This window comes from Podarcis raffonei, chromosome 12, assembly GCF_027172205.1.
Source record: "Podarcis raffonei isolate rPodRaf1 chromosome 12, rPodRaf1.pri, whole genome shotgun sequence".
Taxonomy (NCBI): domain Eukaryota; kingdom Metazoa; phylum Chordata; class Lepidosauria; order Squamata; family Lacertidae; genus Podarcis; species Podarcis raffonei.
Window position 1 is genome coordinate 3,719,480 of NC_070613.1, and position 22,215 is coordinate 3,741,694.

General features: G+C 46.1%; 1 protein-coding gene across 13 annotated transcripts in view; it reads left to right on the forward strand.

Moving 5' to 3' along the window:
• The first annotated feature begins 958 nt into the window (after positions 1 to 958).
• MAP4 (microtubule associated protein 4) overlaps positions 959 to 22,215 on the forward strand; it is a 205,236-nt gene continuing 183,979 nt past the window's right edge. For all 13 annotated transcript variants that reach the window (XM_053409372.1, XM_053409377.1, XM_053409380.1 and 10 more), the window contains exon 1: positions 959 to 1,176. The gene's annotated coding sequence lies outside the window, so the exon portion shown is untranslated. The remainder of the gene's footprint in view (positions 1,177 to 22,215) is intronic.

Sequence of the window (22,215 nt, forward strand, 5' to 3'; positions counted from 1 at the left end):
CTCAATTTCAATCCAACACCATTCAGCATTCCTTAATTTTACAATATTTCTGTAAATAGTCCTTAAATTTCCCCCCGCATTGATTGATTTTCAATGCATTCCTATGGGAAACCGTGCTTCGCAAGACAAAAAACTCGCAAGAAGAAAAAACTCGCGGAACGAATTAATTTCGTCTTGCGAGGCACCACTGTACCTGAAGGAGTCGGGGCCTTGCTCCAAAGTAGACGTGGCTTGAAACTCAACTCCGCTCCTCCTCCGGCTGGCTGGTGGTGGTTGTTGTTGAGATGAAACACGTCCCACCTTGAGCTCCTTGGAGGAAAGAAATACATGAGAGAAATTCTTTTTAAAACACACGAATTTCTTAACATATGTTAAGTTAAATTAACTGAAAACGGCTTGCAGCTACTTCATTGGCTTTGGATTTTATTTATGTTAAGTGATGAATTAATATGTTTAATTTCATAAGGCGAAGATGTAAGGATGTTAATGTTTAAGTTAAATTTTATAAGAACTGTGATTTGGAAAACCGTTAAGCGAGGAAATTCAAGCAAGGGGAAGCGAGGAAGTCACTTAACAACGTTAATAAGCGTAATTTTCAATAAGGCTATGATTTATGTTTGTTTGTCTTATGTGTTTGTTTGTTTATAATGTGAAAACCAGTAAAAAAAAAGTTGGAAAAAAAAGAAATACACGTACATGCGAGAAATTTTTTAAAAAACACGAATTTATTCTCCGCCTCAGGCGCCGGCCCCGCCCTTCCCCCCACCCCTCACGACAACTGTCCCGCGCGCCTTCCAAACTTGCTCCCTTTCCATTTTGCCGCCGCGCGCGCCTGCCCCGTCCCCGCCCCTCCCGCCGCCATTGGCCGCGGGTCGGGAGCCGGCGAGCCACCATTGGCCGACTACGAAAGAGGAGCCCGCCTTCCCGCCAGCAAGCTAGAGAGGCGCGCGGGGCGAGTCCTGAGGCGGCGCCCAGCCCGAGGCCGCCACTCCTCCTTCCCGGCCCCGCGCGCTCCCGCTCGCTCGCTCGTGCACACGGCTCCGCCTTCTTCCTGCCTTCCTCCTCCTCCTCCTCCTTCTCCCGGCCGGGCTTGCTGAAGGGGACGGGCGGGCGAAGGGAGTCGCAGGAGGGACCGCATTCGCCGGGTGGCGGACACCCCACCCCACCCCCGGCTCGGTAAGGGGCGAGAGTGTGTGGAGGGGGGTCAGTCAGTTGAGGGTCTCCTTGAGGGGGTCAGGGCTTGGGAGCGGGGAGGAAGGGGTTAATTGGGAGGCTTTCCCCCCCCGAGGGGGCAGCAGGGGCGCTTGGACTTTGCAGTGGGGGCGCTGCGCACTAGGAAAGATGGGGTTAAGTTGTGGGGGATGTTTCCTTAGGGAGGGGGCAATTTGGGGAAGGGAGAGGTCGGGGCTTGGGCGGAGCAGCAAAGGGTTAATAGTGGGGGGGCCGTGGGGAGGAAGGGGTTAATTGGGGGGTTCCCCACCGAGGGGGCAGCAGGGGTGCAAGCACTAGGATGGAAGGGGTTAAGTTGGGGGGTGCTTCCTTAGGGAGGGGGCAATTTGGGGAGGGGAGAGGTCGGGGCTTGGGCGGAGCAGCAAAGGGTTAATAGTGGGGGGCCGTTGGGGGAAGGGGTTAATTGGGGGGTTCCCCACCGAGGGGGCAGCAGGGGTGCTTGGACTTTGGAGGGGGCGCTACGCACTAGGATGGAAGGGGTTAAGTTGGGGGGTGCTTCCTTAGGGAGGGGGCAATTTGGGGAGGGGAGAGGTCGGGGTTTGGGAGCAGCAGCAAAGGGTTAATAGTGGGGGGGCCGTGGGGAGGAAGGGGTTAAGCGGGGGAGAGGGAAGCAGGAAGGGGCTAAGTTGGGGTGCCTTCAAGGAGAGGGGGGACCACGGAGAGGCGGAGGACAGGGCGGGGCCAATGGGGGGGTCCCTTGGGTGGGGTGGGCAGGCAGGGAGGGTTTGGTTGTGGGGGGGCCAGGAGTGCCCCCCCTCCGGGGGGCGGGCACTTTTTCAGGGACGGGGGCGCGCGAGGTGGTGTTGGGGGGGTGTCTCCTTGCAGACGCAATGCATTGCCAACCGGGCAGTTAATTCCCTGCAACTTTGGGGGTGCAGTTCTGGGTCAGGGTGTGTGTGGGGGGGTGCGCGCCACCCCTCCCTTCCTGGGCCCCTGACTTTGAGATCTGCAGCTGCCAGGCCCCGGAGAGCGAAGCGAGGGCTGGGCATGTGCGCGCCGGGGCGAGGGTTTGCCAGGAATCTGCGGCGTGGCGGGCGGCGGACTTCAGCCCGGAGAGCCGGAATGTGGGGAGGTGGGGTGGGGTGGGCGGGCAGACCCGAGGAGGGGGACCCGGGCTGGTGGGGCGCAGGAAACCGGGGTGCATGGGCGGGGTGCGCGGAGTGGGTGCCCTGGGACTCCCCGCCTCGTGCTGGGAGGCAGGGAAGGGAGGAAGCAGGCTGAGTGGGTGGGTGGAGAGATTAGGGGCTCCGGGGACGGGGTTGTCCGGCAGGCGGCTGGCTCTCTCGCTCGAGGTGGGTGTGGACTGTCTGCAGTGCTAGTTGGAAAGTACCCAGGATTTGTGCGCGCGCATGGGAGCGATCGCTGCGAGAGGGAGCATTTCCAAGGTGGTGGGAGTAACAGTCGGGGTGTGTGTGTGTGTGTGTGTGGCCTTGAGCATCATGCACCTTCCCCATTTTTTCAAACAAACAAAAGCCCGCCCTGCTGCAGAACCCAAGCATTTCGGGAAAAGGTGGGGTGGGGGGAATTCCTGTTTACGCCTCCCAAGCGACAGCAGCTCTTGGAAACTTGATAACCTCGCCAGTCCTTTCTTTTGCCCTTTCCCTCATCCTGGGCGTCGGGCCTGAATCCCAGCGTGTATAATGCAGGTCATCTGTGAGAGTCTGGAGCGAAATGATATCAGACTTTGTATTTTAACTGCGTTAAATGTGTGGTGCAACTCTTGGTGGCATAGCTAGAAACTTTGCATTTTGCTCTTCCAAGTGTTTTCCTTTTTCATGTCCCTCCTCCAAAACATACCAACTTAATTTCTTTGGCATGTGTTCAGAATTGCAGTTTAGGCCACTCGGCAAACATTTCATCTTCCCATATACCAGAATGTTGGCTTGCATGCTAACAGAGTGTCATTTATTTTGTTTTGGGTGCAGTCCTGTAAGGTGGAGGCATTTTGCAAAACTTCACAGAGCAGGAACATTTGGAGGGGGTGTTGATCTGCCAACTAATTAACAGCCTTCTAAGTGGTGGAAGGCAGGGATGGGCTGCAATAATGATAGATGCTAATAGGAACAACAGCAAACTTGCAGAAAGGGGCGTTGGGAGGAACATCTTGACTAAATTAGGAGGACATCTGTCTTGGGAAGATGCCTGAGTTATGTCATCTCAGAGGAAGTGAAAACTGGGCGGGGGGGGGGGGAGGCATAAAGTTTGAAGGTCTAGAGCATTTGTCCCCAACCTGGTGCCCTCAATATTATTTGGACTACAATTCCCATCATCCCCAGCCAGCACAACTCTGCTGGCCAGGACATGTTCTGATAATGTCTAAAAGTACCAGGTCGGAGGGTAGCAGCTCTTTGCAGCAGTGTGCTGCAAAGAATTCCTGGTTTTCTTCTCCCTTGCCTTCTCAACTGTAGCAAGTCTTCAAAGACCTGGATTTTGAGTGAAATCCTTTGTCTGCTTTGCATCTTGGCTTCTGATCGGAGACTTCTGCCTCTCTCTCTCCCTCTTCCCCGCCTCCCCCTTCCTGGTTACGTGGTTCCTCATCTGCTGTTGCCTTTCTGCAGCTATGACTGGCTGGTCTCCTTCCCAGCTTTTACAGGGATGGTTCTAGCATTGCATCAGGGGATATTTTGTGCTGTAATCCAGCAACGCAGCCAGGATAAGCGATCGCAGAACCGCTGCTTGAGGGGCTGGGTGTGGTGAGCTGCGTGGATGCAGCAGCAGCAGAGGCACGGCCGGCCTATACAGTAACTCTGCCCAGTCATCGGCACAAGGGATCTGAGCGGCAAGCTATTTTTATAAATCGGGCCTAGCTTCAAGCTGGGCGCACCGATTTAGAAGGAACAGTTGTCATATTTTAAGTATTAAATGAGTGTGGTATGAGTGCGACGCTGCCTCGGGTAAGTTTAGGCATAGGGCCCTGCTGTTCTTGGGTAGGAAGGGGCCTCTTGCTGAACAAATCCGCCCCCCGCCTTCAAGTGCATACCAAGCCTGCTTGCCTGCTTTGTCATTGCCACATTCACTTTTCGCTAGAGAGCCTCTTAAAATTAAAATTCCAGAAGGGTAGCTCTGTTTGTCTGAAGCAGTGAAAGGGCGGAGAGCTGTGGTACCTCCAAGGCTTAACGGTCTTCAAGGCACTGCAGCACTTGGGGTCCTGGACCCTGAAACTTTCGTACTCTCTAACTCTTTTGCTTCCCCCCACTATCCCCCAGCTGTCCTCTTGCATACATTGCTTTCCCAACTTTGCCTCCTCCGTACATGACACAGAGCTCTCCATTTTGCAGGATTGCTTAAAAGCCAGAGTTTGTAGTGAGTGAGAAGCACCAAAACTTGCCGAGACAGACAAACTTTTGTTTATAGCAAGGTTTGTAAAGACTTATAATTTGTTCTGGGCCACGGATGCAAAGCATCCTTTTGCTTTTTATTTTCTCTGCAGTGAAGCATTAAAAGCACATTTTTTATCAGTGTTGGATATAGAGTCATCTTGGTTACAGTGGTACCTCGGGTTACATATGCTTCAGGTTACATACGCTTCAGGTTACAGACTCCACTAACCCAGGAATAGTGCTTCAGGTTAAGAACTTTGCTTCAGGATGAGAACAGAAATCGTGCTCCCGCGGCGCGGCAGCAGCAGGAGGCCCCATTAGCTAAAGTGGTGCTTCAGGTTAAGAACAGTTTCAGGTTAAGTACGGACCTCTGGAATGAATTAAGTACTTAACCTGAGGTACCACTGTATTTGTTTTTATTTATTTATTTCATAGCCTGTCTCACCTCAAGGTCTTGGGGAGTGTTAACCACAAGTTAAAACATGCTTTAAGTGGTTGTCTTTTCAGTTGCTGGTATCCGTCTGACTTGGAAGACAATGGAAGAGTGCACCGTTGGGGATAAAGTCAAACCATTGGAGAGTTCTAGTGCCTGCTATGGCTGTAGAGACTGATGCGGGAGAGGCATGTTTTGATGCAGCTAGGGCAGAGGAAGGCGCCTGTTTTTTCTGCTACAGGTGTGCCATGGCGTTTCTTCTCTCTGTGCTCTTCACAGCAGTCGTTCCTCCTCTGATCACTAAGAAAAAAAGGAAAAGAAAAGTTTGTCTCAAGTGTATGTCAGTACAATGGGAGAGGGACTAGTTCATGGTGTGGTTGAAGGGAAATGAGAAAAGATTATTTAGATGACAGTTACATAGAGTAAGTGAAAGAGGAACAAAGGGAGAGACCTATGCAGACCTAAAAAAGGTTTCTGCAACGTAGAGAATCATGGAAGATTGTCACAGATCAGTCTGCAGATTGAAATCCAAGGATATTATTAAATCAGGGTGCAGCTTATTTTGCAGGGCAGGTATGTGGCTCTTACTGAATTAGCTATGCAGTTTGTCGTCTTGAAAGCCACTTGTGCTCACACAGGGAGGAGAAACTAGGTGGTCAGGAAGAGTAAGTCACTCTGCTGTCTGGAATGTCTAGAAGAGGGTGGCAAAAATGGTGAGGGCTTAGAGAGCAAATCCAATCAGAAAGAGTTGGGTCTGTTTAGCCCAGATGTGGGGATGATTTAAGGTGTGATATGATGATCATTTTCAAATACCTATATTCATAGCCACATGCATGGTGAGATACATTTGTTTTCTGTTGCTCTAGTGGAGGGTCTGGACCAGCAGGTTCAGATTATAAGAAAAAGGATTTCTACCAAAGAACGTCCTGTTGCATGAGTTATTTGACTGTGGAGTAGACCATCTTTGAAGGTGCCATGCTGTGCTTCATGAGAGGTTTCCTAATGCTTGACCCAATATTGGGGATGCTGTAGCAATGAATTTCCAGCATTGGCAGAGAGTTTTGACTAGATGACCTTTGAGGTCTCATTCAGGTTATGTTGGTGCAGTTGCAGCTTTCTGTTCATTGCACTGCTTTTGTGCTATGTGTGGTGTAGTTGTGGTTTTGCTTCTGGATGTGGTTTGATTTAAGTTAAAATATGCTGGTGTCAAGCTCTCCTTACGTTCTTGGGCAGCTCCCAGCTGGATTGGTCAACCTGTGTGATCCTCTCTCCCCATGATCCCGCCAAACATTGGGCTGCCTCTTCAGCACAGCCATAGTATTGCACAGAAGTTGTCGAAGGTCCTGGATTTGATTTCTGGTATCTCCAGTTAAAATTGCCTTCTGAATAGATTGCACCAGGTTTGTAGATCATACAAAATCAGATTGCCTCCACATATCTCTGTTAATAACTTGCCACACATTTGGGGCCTCAGAGTGAAAAGAAAAGAGGTTCTATTCCTGTTTATGAAAGTTTATCTGGAGACTATTCTTACTCACCATAGGTGACTCTTCAAAAGCCTGAGTTAAAAGGATATTGGGTAACAGAAGTCTCTTCCAGACCTTGGAATGGTTCCTGCTTGTCCTGGGCATGCAGTCCTGGGCTCAAAGACACCTGGATCTCCTGCTGCGGAGAAACAACTTGAAATACCTGTAGCCTATGTCGATGTGGCACATGGCATGCCAGCCATTGTCAGAAGTGTTTGCGTACACGAGGCATTAGTAGACCTACAAGGGACCTGTTGCAACTGCTGTTCTGCTGTTGCTATCACTGTATGTTTGGGCCCTTTGTATTCTCTCCGCTAGTAAACAGTTGGCAAGCCTTGTGCTGGTGGCTTGAAGGATTTTACAACCATTTTTAAATGTCTACACTGGCCATTATGGCTTGTGAATGTTCTGTTTATTGCTTCTTTTTGTCACTCCTTGGCAGATTGGTCTTGGGCTTCTGCCTTTGCTTTTATTGTCCAGTGTTATTTATGCCCCATGACTTGCAGAATCCAGATCTAATTTAGTTTGTGATTTATGGACGCTTGCTTCTCTTCCGATTCATGTCATTGTATTGCCGGTATGTCTGTCCTCCTCCTCCTCCATTGCCACCACCCAGTTCCAACCCAGCAAGTCTATTCAGGACTTCTTCTTTTGAAACGACTCCAATCAGCCGAACCCGATAAACAGAGCGGGATGGCAACAACCCCCTAATTTCAGAGGTTAATTAGCTGCATGGCATCAGATATGCAGTGGAGGCCTTGATAGATCTCTGTGGTCTGTTGATATTCAAGCAGATGGGTGCCTTCAATTTGAAACAACTGTAATTAAGTTTTGGTTAGCCAGGCAGGACTGTCACTGCTCCTGTGTTTAACTTGGCAGCAAACCAAAGACAGGAATTATTCAATCCATATTGGGAATCTGATTATTGCTGCTAAACAGATGAGTTGATATTATTCCTTAAATCTCTTTATATTTGGATGCTGCCTCCCACATGGTTTTTCAGAATGAAGCCAGAACTCTTGCCGCTCCTGGGCGACTTCTCTTGGCAACTGCTTCATACCACAGAAAAAGATGTGCAGGACCAGTAGTTAAGGCGTGCACTCTTTCGAGTTGTGCTTCATCGGGCATAGCGTGTGTCTGGCCTAGAGCCAGGCATGAAGGCACCCTTGTTTCTGCTGCAACAGCCTTTCCCAGCTTGATGGGAGTTGTCATCCAAAACATGTGGAGAGCACAGAGTTGGGGAAGAGCTGGTCTGGAGATTGCCTAGCCTGAGTTGGAGCACTTTGCAACCCTGTTTCCCCGAAAGTAAGACATCTCCCGAAAATAAGACCTACTTAAAGTTTTGCCTCTCGCTGTAATATAAGGCATCCCCCAAAAATAAGACCTCCCCAGAATATGTGTACCGTATTCTTCTTCATGGAAAAATAAGACATCCCCTGAAAATAAGACCTAGCGCATCTTTGGGAGCAAAAATTAATATAAGACACTGTCTTATTTTCGGAGAAACGGGGTAGAAGTGACATACCTTTAGTGACATACTTTTGCTTTGGGGGTGATGGCAAGCGTGTAGGAGTTCTAGGACAGGGGTCAGCAACCTTTTTCAGCAGGGGGCCGGTCCACTATCCCTCAGACCTTGTGGGGGGCCGGACTATATTTTGGAGGGGGGAATGAATGAATTCCTATGCCCCACAAATAACCCAGAGATGCATTTTAAATAAAAGGACACATTCTACTCATGTAAAAACACGCTGACTCCCAGACCGTCTGTGGGCCGGATTTGATTGGGCCGTATACCCATGTTCTAGGATAGCTATTTGTTTTCATTTTAAATAGCTGCTCAGTGAGAGCTCTTGAGATTCTATTAGGAGTGTACATGGGCAGGATGCAGTTGATGTGCTGAAAGCAGGCAAATTGTAGCCTTCGCATCCAGCCCTTCCACTCTGTTGCAGGAAGTCACGCCTCATGGTGGCAGAGCTTCAGCCGAGTTAAATGCAGCTCTTCAGAATCCGATGGTTTTATTGGGTCCTGGATCAAAGTCTCACTTGCCCAAAGTAACTCACTGCTCATTTATTACCAATCTCTTTTCAAACACTGGTTTAAACAGATGGGTTTGATAATGCTTCTGGCCCAGTGGAGAATGCTGACAGCTTTCATTTCTGTGATCAACCCTGTACTTAATAGCTGAAGTCTCAAATATTGTGGTTATTTTGGTGGTTACCTTTTTCCTATAGGAAAGCAGATGGGCCTGAGGCCCAAACTCTCCAGCAGGAATGGGGAACATGTGGCTGTGCAAATGATGATCAGCCAGCATGATCAAGGAGTCTAGCAACATCTGGAGGGCTACAATGACCCTATCCCTGCTCTTTAGTAGTGTCCCACACATCCCAAATTGCCTCTGTCCATCCTAATGAAAAGAAAGCTGTTATGAAATTTCTGCACATGATCTGCGTTTGAGCTGCATTCACAGCACCAGAGCTTGGCCAGGGTGGAAGGCCCAGTGAAGAGCTATCCTTTGAGCGCAGTAAAATTCTAAAATCCTGATAGGAATATGACAGATTTTATGATTTAAGCGAAACCACCAATCAGCCTGTGAGTAAATCTGTCAAGGCACATTTAATCAGGCACAGTTGGCACAGCTCTTTGCATTGAAAGAAACCTAATGGCTTTTTACGGGATGTTGGTGCATTGAGTTTGGCTTTTTATGGCTTTAATCAAAAGCCAGGGATGAATAATTAATCGCTGGATATCGAACTTGGGAGTCCAGACGGGAACTCTGACTTGGACTTTTCCTTCATATGTTGACCTGACCAGTCATAGCCTGGATATCCAAATGTGTAAGCATGTTGTCATAGAATACTTTTGAAATAATCATCATGTTTTGTAACAATCTGTTGCTCAGATGACCTGCTGTTCAGATGATCATTGCTGGAAGAAAGAAACCCCCATTTTTATTTTTATTTTTGCTTTTAGGTATGGACTCCAAAGATTAGCCTGCCCATATTTGTAGCAGCTCCAAAATAAATAAATAAATGAAAATATTTAATTTTAAATGAAGTCCTTGTTCCAAGAAATGATGAGGTGAAAGGGTACGTATTTGTTGCCATGCTGCCCTGTGAGAATAATATATGAGCAGGAGCAGTCACCATTAAGAAAAAGAGTTTGGAATAGGCCAGTATAGATGTGGATTGAATCAAGTGACTTCTTTAACCTAGCTCAGGGTTGTCCTCTGAACCATCCAGATGTTTGACAAACAACCACAGTCCATCATTTGAAAAATATGACACGTAAGCCGTCTTGCTCCAAAATGGCAACTAGACATTCCGTTTTGTCAACTGCAACCTTGGTTTAAGGAGCCATTGGGCACCCAGCTTCTATAACTAAATTTCTAACACTCTGTCGAGTGTGGTGTGATGTTGCTTCTATAAGCTGGAAGGTTCAGTTGGGAAACTGAAGTATTATTTGCTGACGCCCTGTGTTTTACAGAGAGTGTTCTATTTTTATACTTGTGTGCAACCTTGGAAACCCTTGCAGGTAAGAGGTGGGGTACAAATATTTTAAATAAATTAAAAGGTAGGCTCTCTTGAATTGGCTTCCTACCCAGCTGCTGGCACATGGCTTAGCAGCTGAGTGGCAGGAGGGAGGTTTTGGCTCACAGTCACCTTGTGCTGGGCAAGACAAGGCCTTTTTCTGCACATTTTTCTCTGCTTTGCCAGCCTGCAGCTTGCAGTCACAGGGGTGATCTGTGCCTCAAAGTTTGTACTGTATATATGGTGCTGTGCCTGCTCTTCTGTACGCACGTTGGGAGAAATTCCCCCAGGCTTTCGGTGGTAGACTTGGGATTTGATGTGGGGGTGGCTGATGCAAGGATCATACCGTGGTAAAAGATTGGCATGCAGAGCAGTAAAGTGAAGTATGTTTGGGGGGTCTTGTGGAACAGCTTGGGCTTCTTAAAGGTCCCTCGCTGTGAAGGACAGGCTGCATCTGTTGTTGCTACTCAAAGCCAGCCTGCCGTGGAGAGCATGCAGGGCTTCATCAGACGCCAGGGGATGTGCCTCAGCGGAATGGCAGGGTAGAACTCTGGGCTTCAGTTGGGAGATAAGCGAAAGTTAAATGCAAATTCTACTACCCACACTGCACTCTTCTGGAGTGCTCAGATTGCTTTGCCTGCATTATCTGTAACCTTTAGCTCAGCTAAGGCTCAGCTTCATGCTTTAGGCAGTGTTAGAAACTCTCATATATATATATATATATATATATATATATATATATATATATGAGCTAATCACCAAATGCTACCTCAAACCTGGGTTATAGTTGCCACAACAGATTGTCTAGGCGCCGTTTCCCCCCCCCCCCGGTGGGATTTATTTTTATTCATTTCATTTCTATACCACGTTATATTTTAAAGAGAAAAAATATCTCAAAGCTGTTTACAACGCATTAAAAGATCCAATAAAACAATCCAGAATAAAACAAATTCAGGCTTCAAGGAAAATATTTCAGACCCTTCTCTTAAGGGGCATTTTGCTTTCCCCGTATTGATTTGCCTGCTTAATTTATAGAGCTGCCCCATAGCAGAAGTTCTCTCAGAAGCCAGTGTAGTGTAGGGGTTAGAGTGTCATACTAGGACCTGGGAGATCTGGGTTCAAATCCCCACTCAGTCCTGAAGCTCACTGGGTGACCATGGAGTAAGTCCCAGTCTCTTTAAATCTACCTCACAGGGTCATTGTAGGGATTGATAGATGATAGATAGATAGATAGATAGATAATTTATTATTCATACCCCGCCCATCTGACTGGGTTTTCCCAGCCACTCTGGGCGGCTCCCAATAGAATATTAAAAACATGATAAACTGAGGAGGGGAGTGAACCATGTACTCCTTGGAGAAAAAGATGGGATATAAATGCAATAAACAAACTTCTGATTGTCTGCATAAGAAAGTTGGAGGGGCCAGCCAGGTGGAAATGTCTGTCACCAACCTGGTACCCAGAGATCTCCATGTGGTTGAAATTGGACCTGTGCCAGACGCAAAATGCGCCTGGCGCCTGGCTAATTTCTAACACTGGCTTTGAGTGACGTTTGCATCAGGGCCTTGGGACCTAGAACTCTGTCCTCTTAACCAGGACTCTACACGACTGGCCTGGATTCTTCCTTGCTTGGATAGGTGGATCCAGAAATTTGTGCAGGCGAAGGAAATAAATTGTGAAGACCTCAACCCTGCGTGGTCTTCAGCTTAAGAGCTCTTACTGTCATCTTGTTCCTGTCACGCAAGAAAGCTTTCAGGCTTCCCGTAGGTTTGCTAATGGGGTAGGGTGTATCTGTGGGTAGGAAAGGTCAGCAAAATGAACAGCAAAGTCTGCAGTCATGGGAGGAATTCATTCCTAGCCCTCTGCAGCTCTGAAAGTACCTTATTTAAAGAAAATGCCTGTAAAAAACTTCAAGCCCTAGTCAGTAAGACTTGATTTAAATCTTTTTTTTTTTTTTTTACAGAAAGACTCATTCTTGCTGCTATCAGCTTAATACTGTATTTACAAGTAGAAGGTTTCATTTTTGGAATAATAAAATTTCAGAGTACTTTTTACAGTTATATAAAAAATTACTGATTTGGTGATACTATTAGAAATACATAGACAGATAATTATGAAATTATTGTGAGGTTTAATAACTGTTTATATTTGGACAACTTTTCTGCTGTACTTTATTGGGAGGAGAAAAATAATCATTTCCTTAACAATTTAAGCAATTTATTTAACTAAAACAATAGCATAGCATATGCATCAGAAAGATTTTTCCTCCAAAAGCATTTTATTCTAAAAATCAAATTTAAATTAAAAAAAAAAGATTAAAATAAAATATGATTTTTAAATTTTTATGATTTTTATCTACGCTAATATGAATACAGATGCAGTTAGGTCTACCCTTGGTTGGAGGCAGCAAAGCTGAATTATTGTGATTTTTAAAAAGATGAAAACAGCTGATTACTGGCTGAGTTTGAAGTATACATAGAGTAGGTGGCATAAAGGGAGTAGCTCAGGTGTGGCCTTGAATTAGGGTGTGGAGGTAACTTCCATCTGGTGTTGTTGTTTACTAAAATGCTAAAACAGTTTCAAAATAGACAGCTGTATCTGACTAGGTTTGTCGAGTAGGCCCAGCTGAAATGTACCCAATGTCTATCAATTTCAGTGTGTCTACTCTGAGCAAGGCTCACATTGGATGCCATCCAATACGGGATGAAAACAGCTAAAATCGGTGAGAACCAGGAAATGGCAAAGACTGCGTAATAAGCAACAGATTAAGAGTATGCAAAGCAGTTCCATAGTATATCCTGCTCAGAGCTTAGGAAGATGGGACACATTTTCTTTTTTTTAAAAAAAGATATTTATTAAAGTTTTCAATTTTTTATGCAAACAAAAAACAAACAAAAACAAACTTTAAAAAAAACCATATAGTTCATAATACATAATTTTCAATAACGTATTTCTCTGACCTCCTCATACCTCCCCTTCTTGTATTCCATTTCAAATTATTTGTTCAGCAAATCCTTAACTTAAAGCATTACAGCTTATATTAACACCTTGTTTTCTATCCAATCCTTTTTTTTTCATATTCCTTTATACCATTACAGCTATAAACCACTCAATTTCAATCCAGCATCATTCAACATTCCTTAATTTTACAATATTTCTGTAAGTAGTCCTTAATTTTTTTCCAATCTTCTTCTGCCGACTCTCCTCCCTGGTCACGGATTCTGCCAGTCATTTCTGCCAATCGATGGGACACATTTTCACCTGGGCATAAAACGGACTCTGCTGCTCTCCGCATACTTTAGTCTGCAGCTTCCATCTTCCCCAGCCCAAAATCCTGGGCACCAGCTTTCAGTTATTAAATGGCTGCGTGCTCGTGACTCCTGGGATTTCCCCAACACTGTTGGTACTTGCTTGTCTCATATTGTTTACATGGTATTCGTATTCAAGTACCCGGTTGCATTTTCTCCATGGAAAACGCATGCAGGGGGGAGAAAACAAGGACCAACCCAGCTGCAAAAACAAACAAACCACCACGGAGCTGCCTACGGCCATATTTAATTATTACAGGTTGCCTGTTCTTCTTGGTCTTGCCTTAATTACATTTTAAAATGTGAAGAATACGAGACTGTTGTTTTTAAATAGGATTGTTGTCTGCTTATGTGATATACAGTGGTGCCCCGCAAGACGAATGCCTCGCAAGACGGAAAACCCGCTAGACGAAAGGGTTTTCCGTTTTGGAGGTGCTTTGCAAAACGAATTTCCTATGGGCTTGCTTCGCAAGACGAAAATGTCTTGCGAGTTCCTGCGGGGTTTTTTCCCCTCCCCCCCCCTTTTTCCCAAGCCGCTAAGCCGCTTATCAGCTGATCCGCTAAGCCGCTTAACAGCTGATCGCTAAGCCGCTTAACAGCTGACCCGCTAAGCCGCTTAACAGCTGATCCGCTAAGCCGCTTAACAGCTGATCCGCTAAGCCGCTTAACAGCTGATCCGCTAAGACGCTAATGGGCTTGCTTCGCAAGACGAAAAAACCGCAAGACGAAGAGACTCGCGGAACTGATTCTTTTCGTCTTGCGAGGCACCACTGTATACAGAAATTACAACACTTTCAGCAGACTGCTCAGCTCCCATCAATGGCCCTTTGATTCTCTTTGGGGCTTGTGAAGCCAGAGGCTACTTGTGGCACACAGGGATATGGAATCAGCTGATGGTTGGTGCCTTGAATATTTTGACGCCCACAGTAGTCACTTGCATGAAGTCAGTATGCTGGGAAGGCCATTGCTAGCTGGGCCCTGCTGAACTGGGTGGGTCTGGGCTGAGGAGGCATTGGTCATCTCTGGAGATTTCTAGTTTCAGACAGAGTGCATTAGGGCTGCAATCGCAAAGCTGGCCAGCCAGAGCCAGAAACCGAATTTAGGAAAGGGTTTTAATGATATTTCTTAGTCTTAATGCCCCTTTCTGTGCTGTGGCTGCTTTAATAAGATGCATTATTCATCTGGAGTGGGATCTTGGTGGGCGGAAGGGCAGGCTGTCTTTTCTGGCATAGGATGAGGTCATATTTCCAAGACAGTTTTTGTATTGTCTGGGAGGGATGAAGCACTGTTTGTGCTGTGGAATCGACTGGAGCTGCCTCATTTTGCAAAGCAGCTCGTTCAGCTAAATGGAAGTTGTTGATCCTGCAATTTAGCAAGACCAAAAATCTGGTGCAGTGTATGTGAGGCTTTTTTTTTTTAAGGAAAACTTTCTTTTTAAGTTGTTTAATGTGGAATAATTTTATTCATTATATGTGTTATTTTTTTTTTTAATGCTGCTTGTTACAATGGGGCTGGGAAACCTTTTTCAGCCAAGGGTTACGGACGGAGATGGGGGAATGACTCTCGCCTAGACTAAATCCCAGCCACACAGAAACCAGATGTTTCCTCTGCACCCTCCACACCCCAAATCTCTCCCTTCTCCAGGCAAGGAAGATTCAGCATCTTGATTCCAGGATGCATTACAACCTGGCAAAAGCATGCAAGAAAGGTGTGGGGTAGGACTGGTGGGAGGTGTGGGCTGGGGAGAATGAGAGGGGACTGGGGGAGGCACATTCAGCCCCTAACCTGAAGTTTCCTTACCCCTGAAGTGTAGTAATCTTAGTAATGCAGACTTAATTTGTCCCTTTTAAGCAGGAGCGGTGATTTCTTCAGTTTTTCTTTCATAGTATTGAATCCTTAGATTTGCAGACTCTGTTTGCATGTGGCAGTTGTATCACAGCAACATTTGGAGAGTAACATGCCTGTCCCTGAATTGTGGTTTACCACAGCGTGCGAGCTGGGCTTCTGTTTGTTTAAATGCACAATTCATTTGTTGGGAGTCATTTTCCTGGTTGTCTATATTGAACTGTTGCCTCTAGGCACGCAAACAGGTACATTTTGCTGTTTGTTTTTTGTTATAATCTGTAGGTGACTGTCATAAAGAAGGGTTGGCTGACAGCTAATAACTCCTGTGAAGTGCCCTGCAAGGGTGATGTGCAAAATGCCTTACAAGTCGTCACCGTAAATTTCCCCGCAACAACTGTGTCATGTTACCATTTTAAAGGAGGGGAAAACGAAAGTTTGCAAGGTCTGATGGCTTCCAATAGGCATTGCTCTCTGCTTTGCCCTGACCTTCAAGGCTTTCGTGAGCATCCTCTGGTCATATGTAGGGTACTTTCAGGTGCAGGTGAGTCCCGGTCTGGGAAGAAGGTGGAATTTAAATACCGTATTTTTTGCTCTATACGACTCGCTTTTTCCCTCCTAAAAAGTATGGGGAAATGTGTGTGCGTCTTATGGAGCGAATGCAGGCTGCGCAGCTATCCCAGAAGCCAGAACAGCAAGAGGGATTGCTGCTTTCACTGCGCAGCGAGCCCTCTTGCTGTTCTGGCTTCTGAGATTCAGAATATTTTTTTTCTTGTTTTCCTCCTCCAAAAACTAGGTGTGTCTTGTGGTCTGGTGCGTCTTATAGAGTGAAAAACACAGTAAATATAATAACAGCAGCAGCAACAACCACGGCCTAGGACCCTCGTATCTACGGGACCGCCTCTCCTGGTATGCCCCACGGAGAACCTCAAGGTCCATAAATAGTAACACCCCAGAGGTCCCGGGCCCTAAGGAAGTCAGATTAGCCTCAACCAGAGCCCAGGGCCTTTTCAACACTGGCCCTGGCCTGGTGGAACGCTCTGTCTCATGAGACCAGGGCCCTGCAGGATCTGATTTATTTCCGCAGGGCCTGTAAGACAGAGTTGTTCTGCCTGGCCTTTGGCTTGGAATCAAATTGATCCTCTCTCCCTCCCCCTCTTCCTTTTTCCTTTCTCCTTCTGTGATGGAACTCCTATTTGGAGACTTCCCTGGCTTTTTTCTGGCCCACCTAGGACCAGTCTGGATAGTTGGCTTTGGTGAAGACTTGACATTTTCATCCCCCAAAAAGTTTTTGATTTGAGTCCCTACTGAAATGAGGCTGCATTTTAATGTTGTATTTTAATCTTGTTTTTAAGTTGTATTTCAAGCAATTGTTTTTATGCCTCGTGTTACCTGCCATGAGCCTGGTCTTGGCTGGGGAGGGCAGGGTATAAATAAAATTTAACAACAACAACGAAATGCATTTCCATATGCAGAGACCACTAGATGCTTGGGAACAGGTAACAGAGAAGGCTGTTGACTTCATCCACAGAAGCATCTGGCTGTTCCTTGTTGAAAAGGGGAATCCTCTTGTGTAAAACTCCTTGGAATCGGGCGCAGCCAACCTGCTAGCGGGCAGGGTCATGTGGCAGAGTGGGGAGCGGGGATTACATGTTTTGTCCTGGGGTGACCCTGTTAGTAGCTTGCATTGGTGTAATTGATGAATGACTGGATTTGCCAGCTTTGATATCTGCACTAAGAGCATTTGCAAAGGCTGGCTTACTTGCTTCTCCCTCCAACTTAATTTCAAACTCTGAAATTCGCTTAAGGACAGCCCTACACACACCGTGGTGTGAGCCCCTGGCAAAGTTTTGCATCACAAACTCCTCCTGTGATGGTGGTGGGAGTTAATTTCCAGGCCTGATCATCCTAGAGGTGCGTGTGCCCTGAGTGCAGCCTCTGGGGTGCTTTGAATAAACAAGCCACTTGTACATAATTGTGCTGCGTCAACTGAGAGCGTGGCATTGGCGGGTCAATTAAAACGGACCCGCGATCTTGCATTATGTCATTGCTCTGCAGATTTTCAGTATGCATCCATTTGGAAAGAATGTGTAGGTTTTGCAAGCGCTGTGGAATGCCGTTGGTTAACCTTCTTTTGTAAGCCTTACAATGACAGCTTGTGTGCAGCTGAACGCCCAAATCCTGAAGGGAAAAGGGAGTTCCTCCGATATGATAGCAGAAGGAAGCCCAATTTAACCTGTGGGAGACTGAGGGAGAAGGCTGGTGCTGGATGTTGGGAGATGCAGATACAAAGCCCAAGGGCTCTTGGGGAGCAAGCTTGCTGCGATGCTGATTATTAACCTACCTCTCAGAATTGTTCTGAGGAAGTGATATCAGTCAGCTGTCAAACATCTATTTTTATAATGAAGAATACAGCAAAAATGACTTAATGGGATTTCACAATTTCCTTTTCCACCTGCTTTTGCTGTGAAGCCCTGCATGTGGTGGTAGTCCAGTCACAAACATTCCAAAATACTGGCCTACATTATGGGGCTCTTATAGATATATCTTGGCAATCCTACACTGAAGTGCTATATAAATGTACTAAAAATAAGTGCCACTGGAGAATGGCAAGAATTGAATATTGCCATTATCCATGTTCTGTACCATGGGCCCTCCCCAGAGGTTGCGCCACCTGAGCAGACATTGCCACATCATTTGGGCTAGTGACCATAATAACTTGTCTTTATCTGAGGCACCTGGGATTTGAATCCCCAACCTCATTGTTCTAAACTTATTAACAATTTTGGGCTAAAATGAGCCATGGCTGCTGGAAGGGGGAAGGGTCTTTTGGATGGACCAGGGCTCCACCTGGAGTCCCCAAGAATGCTTCTAGGAACATGGGAAGCTGCCTTATGCTGAGTCAGACCTTTTGTCCATCTATCTTAGGATCACCTCCAGCCGTTTTGGGACTACATTTCCCATCATCCCTGACCACTGTTCCTGTTAGCTGGAGATACCAGGGATTGACCCTCTGGCATCGTGCACGCAGGGCGCATGCTCTGCGACAGAACTGTGGCCCTTCTCTGTTAGTGCCCTGAGGGGGGAAATGGAACAAATTCCACTTTGTGCAGCAAGTTTACAGAATTCACCAGCTCACTAGGGCAGCATGGATACTAGAACACCAGGAGATAAATGATATAAATGAGCATGTGCATCTTATTTATTCCAATAGGCTTTTATACTGGTGTTGCTCTTCAGATATTGGTGCTGGGGTCTGAGTAATTTTTATATGTTCTCCATGCTTTGCTTTCTGTGATAATTTGCAGCAGGGGTGGGGGCCCTGCTGGACCAAAATGTTTCCATCATCCCTAAGCATTGGCTGTCTTGGGCTGCCAGGAGAGTGACAGTATCTGCTAGGTGTGCCGCCTTAGCTATCTCTGCTTCTACAAAGTGGCATGTGGTAGCTGTCAGATGACTCAAGGGTAAGGCAGAGTATTTAAAAATGGAAGAATGCCTATCCTTCCGCTTAACACCGGATGAACTGGGAAGTACTGGTTTCTTCCGTAGGTTCGCTCTAAGCCACAAAGGCACCATGAATTTTGCTCTGAGGAATGCCAGAGGCAGAAGCACTGGTCCAATGCTGTCCCGGCAACCCACTATTTGTGCTTGACCTACTGGATGCCCAGAATCTGCCTCCATCTCTGAGAGGATTATGCAGGAACTTCTTCTATGTGTACATGCTATTCCCCAGTTGTCCATAACTAGAATTCTTACATCACCCTCTGCATTTGATATTGGCTGTTGCTGGAGAAGAGGCAGCTGACTGGGTAAATGAAAGCTCTGTTTTTGAGTTGCAAACCATTGTCGTCTGCAAGACTTCCTCGTATCACTTGTTCTCAGACATCACTTATCACTCCTTCCTCTGTTGGGGTGTGTGTTTGTGTGTGTTAAGTCTGACAAACATGGAAGCAAGTCCCGGTTGGGTTGCAAGCCATTTACTGCGCAGCGAGTGCTTTTCAGCAGCAGGGCAGAGTCTCTACCAGCATGTGAATAATTCTGACAGATGTAAAACTGTTTCACAGTGGGTATTAACTGCTGCAGTTTTAACAAACTTGACTCTGGATTTTTTTAAATATATATATATATATACGTTTTTTAAAAAAAGATTTTTCTTTGGTAACAAAAGTACATACATCATCTATTGTTTCATACAGTTGACTCTAAATTTTAAACTTCTTTCCCCATTTCTGGCATGGTTTTTAAGCTGCCCTGAGCTCCCTTTTGAGAGGACAAAATGAGATAATGACATCTCTTGGCTATTGTGGGGTGCTGGGGCCCTTTCCCTTCAGTGTATGCCCCCTGCCACAAGTTGTCAGTGAATTGATTTGGGGTGGGGGTGAACTGCAAGAAGATCAAACCTCTCCATTCTGAAGGAAATCAGCCCTGAGTGCTCACTGGAAGGACAGATCCTGAAGCTGAGGCTCCAATACTTGGGCCACCTCATGAGAAGAGAAAACTCCCTGGAAAAGACCCTGATGTTGGGAAAGATGGAGGGCACAAGGAGAAGGGGACGACAGAGGACGAGATGGTGGGACAGTGCTCTGGAAGCTACCAGCATGAGTTTGACCAAACTGCAGGAGGCAGTGGAAGACAGGAGTGCCTGGCGTGCTCTGGTCCAGGGGGTCACAAAGAGTCGGACACCGACTAAATGACTAAACAATTGTCCCTATCTGTGCTTCATTTGCAGGAGGAGCACAGACTTTCCTTTTAAAGTTGAACCCAAGTTAAGTGAAAGGTGGCTTTCCTCATCCCCTAAATTTTAGGCTGAGCCTCCTTTCTTCACAACTCTTGATCCTCTGACTTGTCAAACTTGTCCAAGAGGTGAGCCAAAAGTTAAAGCGACCTGATAAGCTTGAGAACCGCCGACAAGATGAGGGGTCTCTTAACCACTTAACCTAGACCAAGTGAAAGGGTCATGGAAGCAGCAGAGTGGACCTGCGATATTGTTGGCTTGCATACTCAGGAACATTTATTTTTTTGGGAGGGGGGGGAACACTGCTTTTCTCTTGAGTGACAGGACTTCTGTAAGTGTTCAGAGACAGTTATGGCAGTTGACAAAGGCCCAGGAGTTGAGGCTACCATTGAGTCAGCAGCATTTGATGTGGGAAAAGGAGGGACCTCCAGGCGAGGTGTCCCAATAGTGTTCTGCACACATGCACAAGCGGCAAAATAGACTGTGCTTGCCCATAAGAACTCCAAAATCCGTAGTAGGCAAATATCTTTATTAGGCCAACCAAAACATTGCAAAATAGTGTGCAGGCTTCTGAGTTCTCCAGAACTCTTCATCAGGCTATAGTAAACAGTGCAATACAGTGGGAATAAGGGATGGGAATTAGCCGACATGAAGTCTACGTTTGGTCCCAGCCTTGCAATTTAATCAGGAGCTTTCAGGTGAAGCTGTTGTGCTATGCCGATATCAGGTGGCACCAAAGCTTTACAGGGACGCAGTTGCTTTTGTTATTGGTGTTGTGACTTGGTTTGTTGTACCGATTAATGCTTTACTTATTTGTACAATTATTTGACAGATAAATTGACCAAGGTGGTTTTGGGGGTTTTTTTAATCAGTCAAATGACAATTTCATTGTTTTTCAATTTCATTGTTCCGCAAGGAACAATGACAATAAAGATATCGTAATCGACCTGTCAGGACATATTTTTGTGTCATCATGCATTTTCCTAAACAATAAAGCACCACTTTATTTACCACTGGAAGGGCTTACTGAAAACCTATTTAGGGGAGTCTTTCCCGGAAGATACAGACGTTTTGTGCAGACGACATTTCACAGGGGAACTGAATCTTGACAGTTTGCTTTCTGTTTCATTCTTAGGCGCATAAGAGCTTGTTAGGATGTGGCTACATAAGAGGGATATCGTTTGCGTTGCCCCATCTGGCTGTTTTGTATTAGGATTCAATTTTTGTGAGTGCCCATTCTGTTTTGAGTCAAGTGAGTAGGTGCTGACAGATGAAGGAGGCAGCTGCAAGAATGAGCCATAGACCGGCATCTCATTGAATGAACTCAGACTAAATACTATTCAGGCTTTCTGCTTGTGAATGAGCACTCAAGAATTCACATGTGTGAGGTGCAGCTAGCTCAGTCTTTCAACTGGGTAGCTGCTTACTGCTCAGTTCTTACGGACTGCATATTATGTTAATGGGGCAGTTCAGCTGATAGGATGTTTCCTACATTCCTTTTTGGTTCTCATCCATGATGGTAAAGTTCCTCTGCGTTTCTGTGTTATTGTACTAGAGTCCTTGCATTGCACATGCCAAAGAATTTCTAGACATACTTGTCCCCTTTCTTTTGAGAGACAAAAACAAAAGCACATTTTTACCAACTGCCCCCACCGCCACTGTGAGGCCTGCCTTCTGTAATACCTTTTGGCAGATGGTACGTCTCGATTAGATCAAATTAGTTCTATTTATGCTGTAGCCTGAACATGAGACACTTTGCTGTAGCACTTGGTGGCATACAGTCATGTACACAATTTGACATTGTCTCCATGCCAGTTAACTGTTCTGCCTCACAGGCTCTGACCTATACGGAATCTCTTTTGTCTGCTAAACTTTGGATCTGAGGCTTAGCTGGCTTTCTTGCCCCCCCCTCCGACCCAGTTTGTTCTAATACGGAACTATTTTTTCAGCTTGATATGCTGACCGAAGACTTTTAACTTCCCAAATCAGAAGCTTCATAGCTGTGTATACTTTGTCTCCCACACATGACTGTGGATGAAATCCTGTGAAATGTTTGGATGGGTGGAATAGCTTTGTGTGTTTCAGGTTCAATATGTCAGTTGCATCTGGTTAAGATTATTATTCATTTATATGCCACCCATCTTGACTGGGTTGCCTTAGCCACTCTGGGCGGCTCCCAATAAAAAATAGTAAAAACGCAATACAACATCAAACACTAAAAAGTATCAAACACTGAAAAGATGCATTTTCCCTGTATGAGAACAAGGTCTTTCTTTCCTAACTACATAATTAG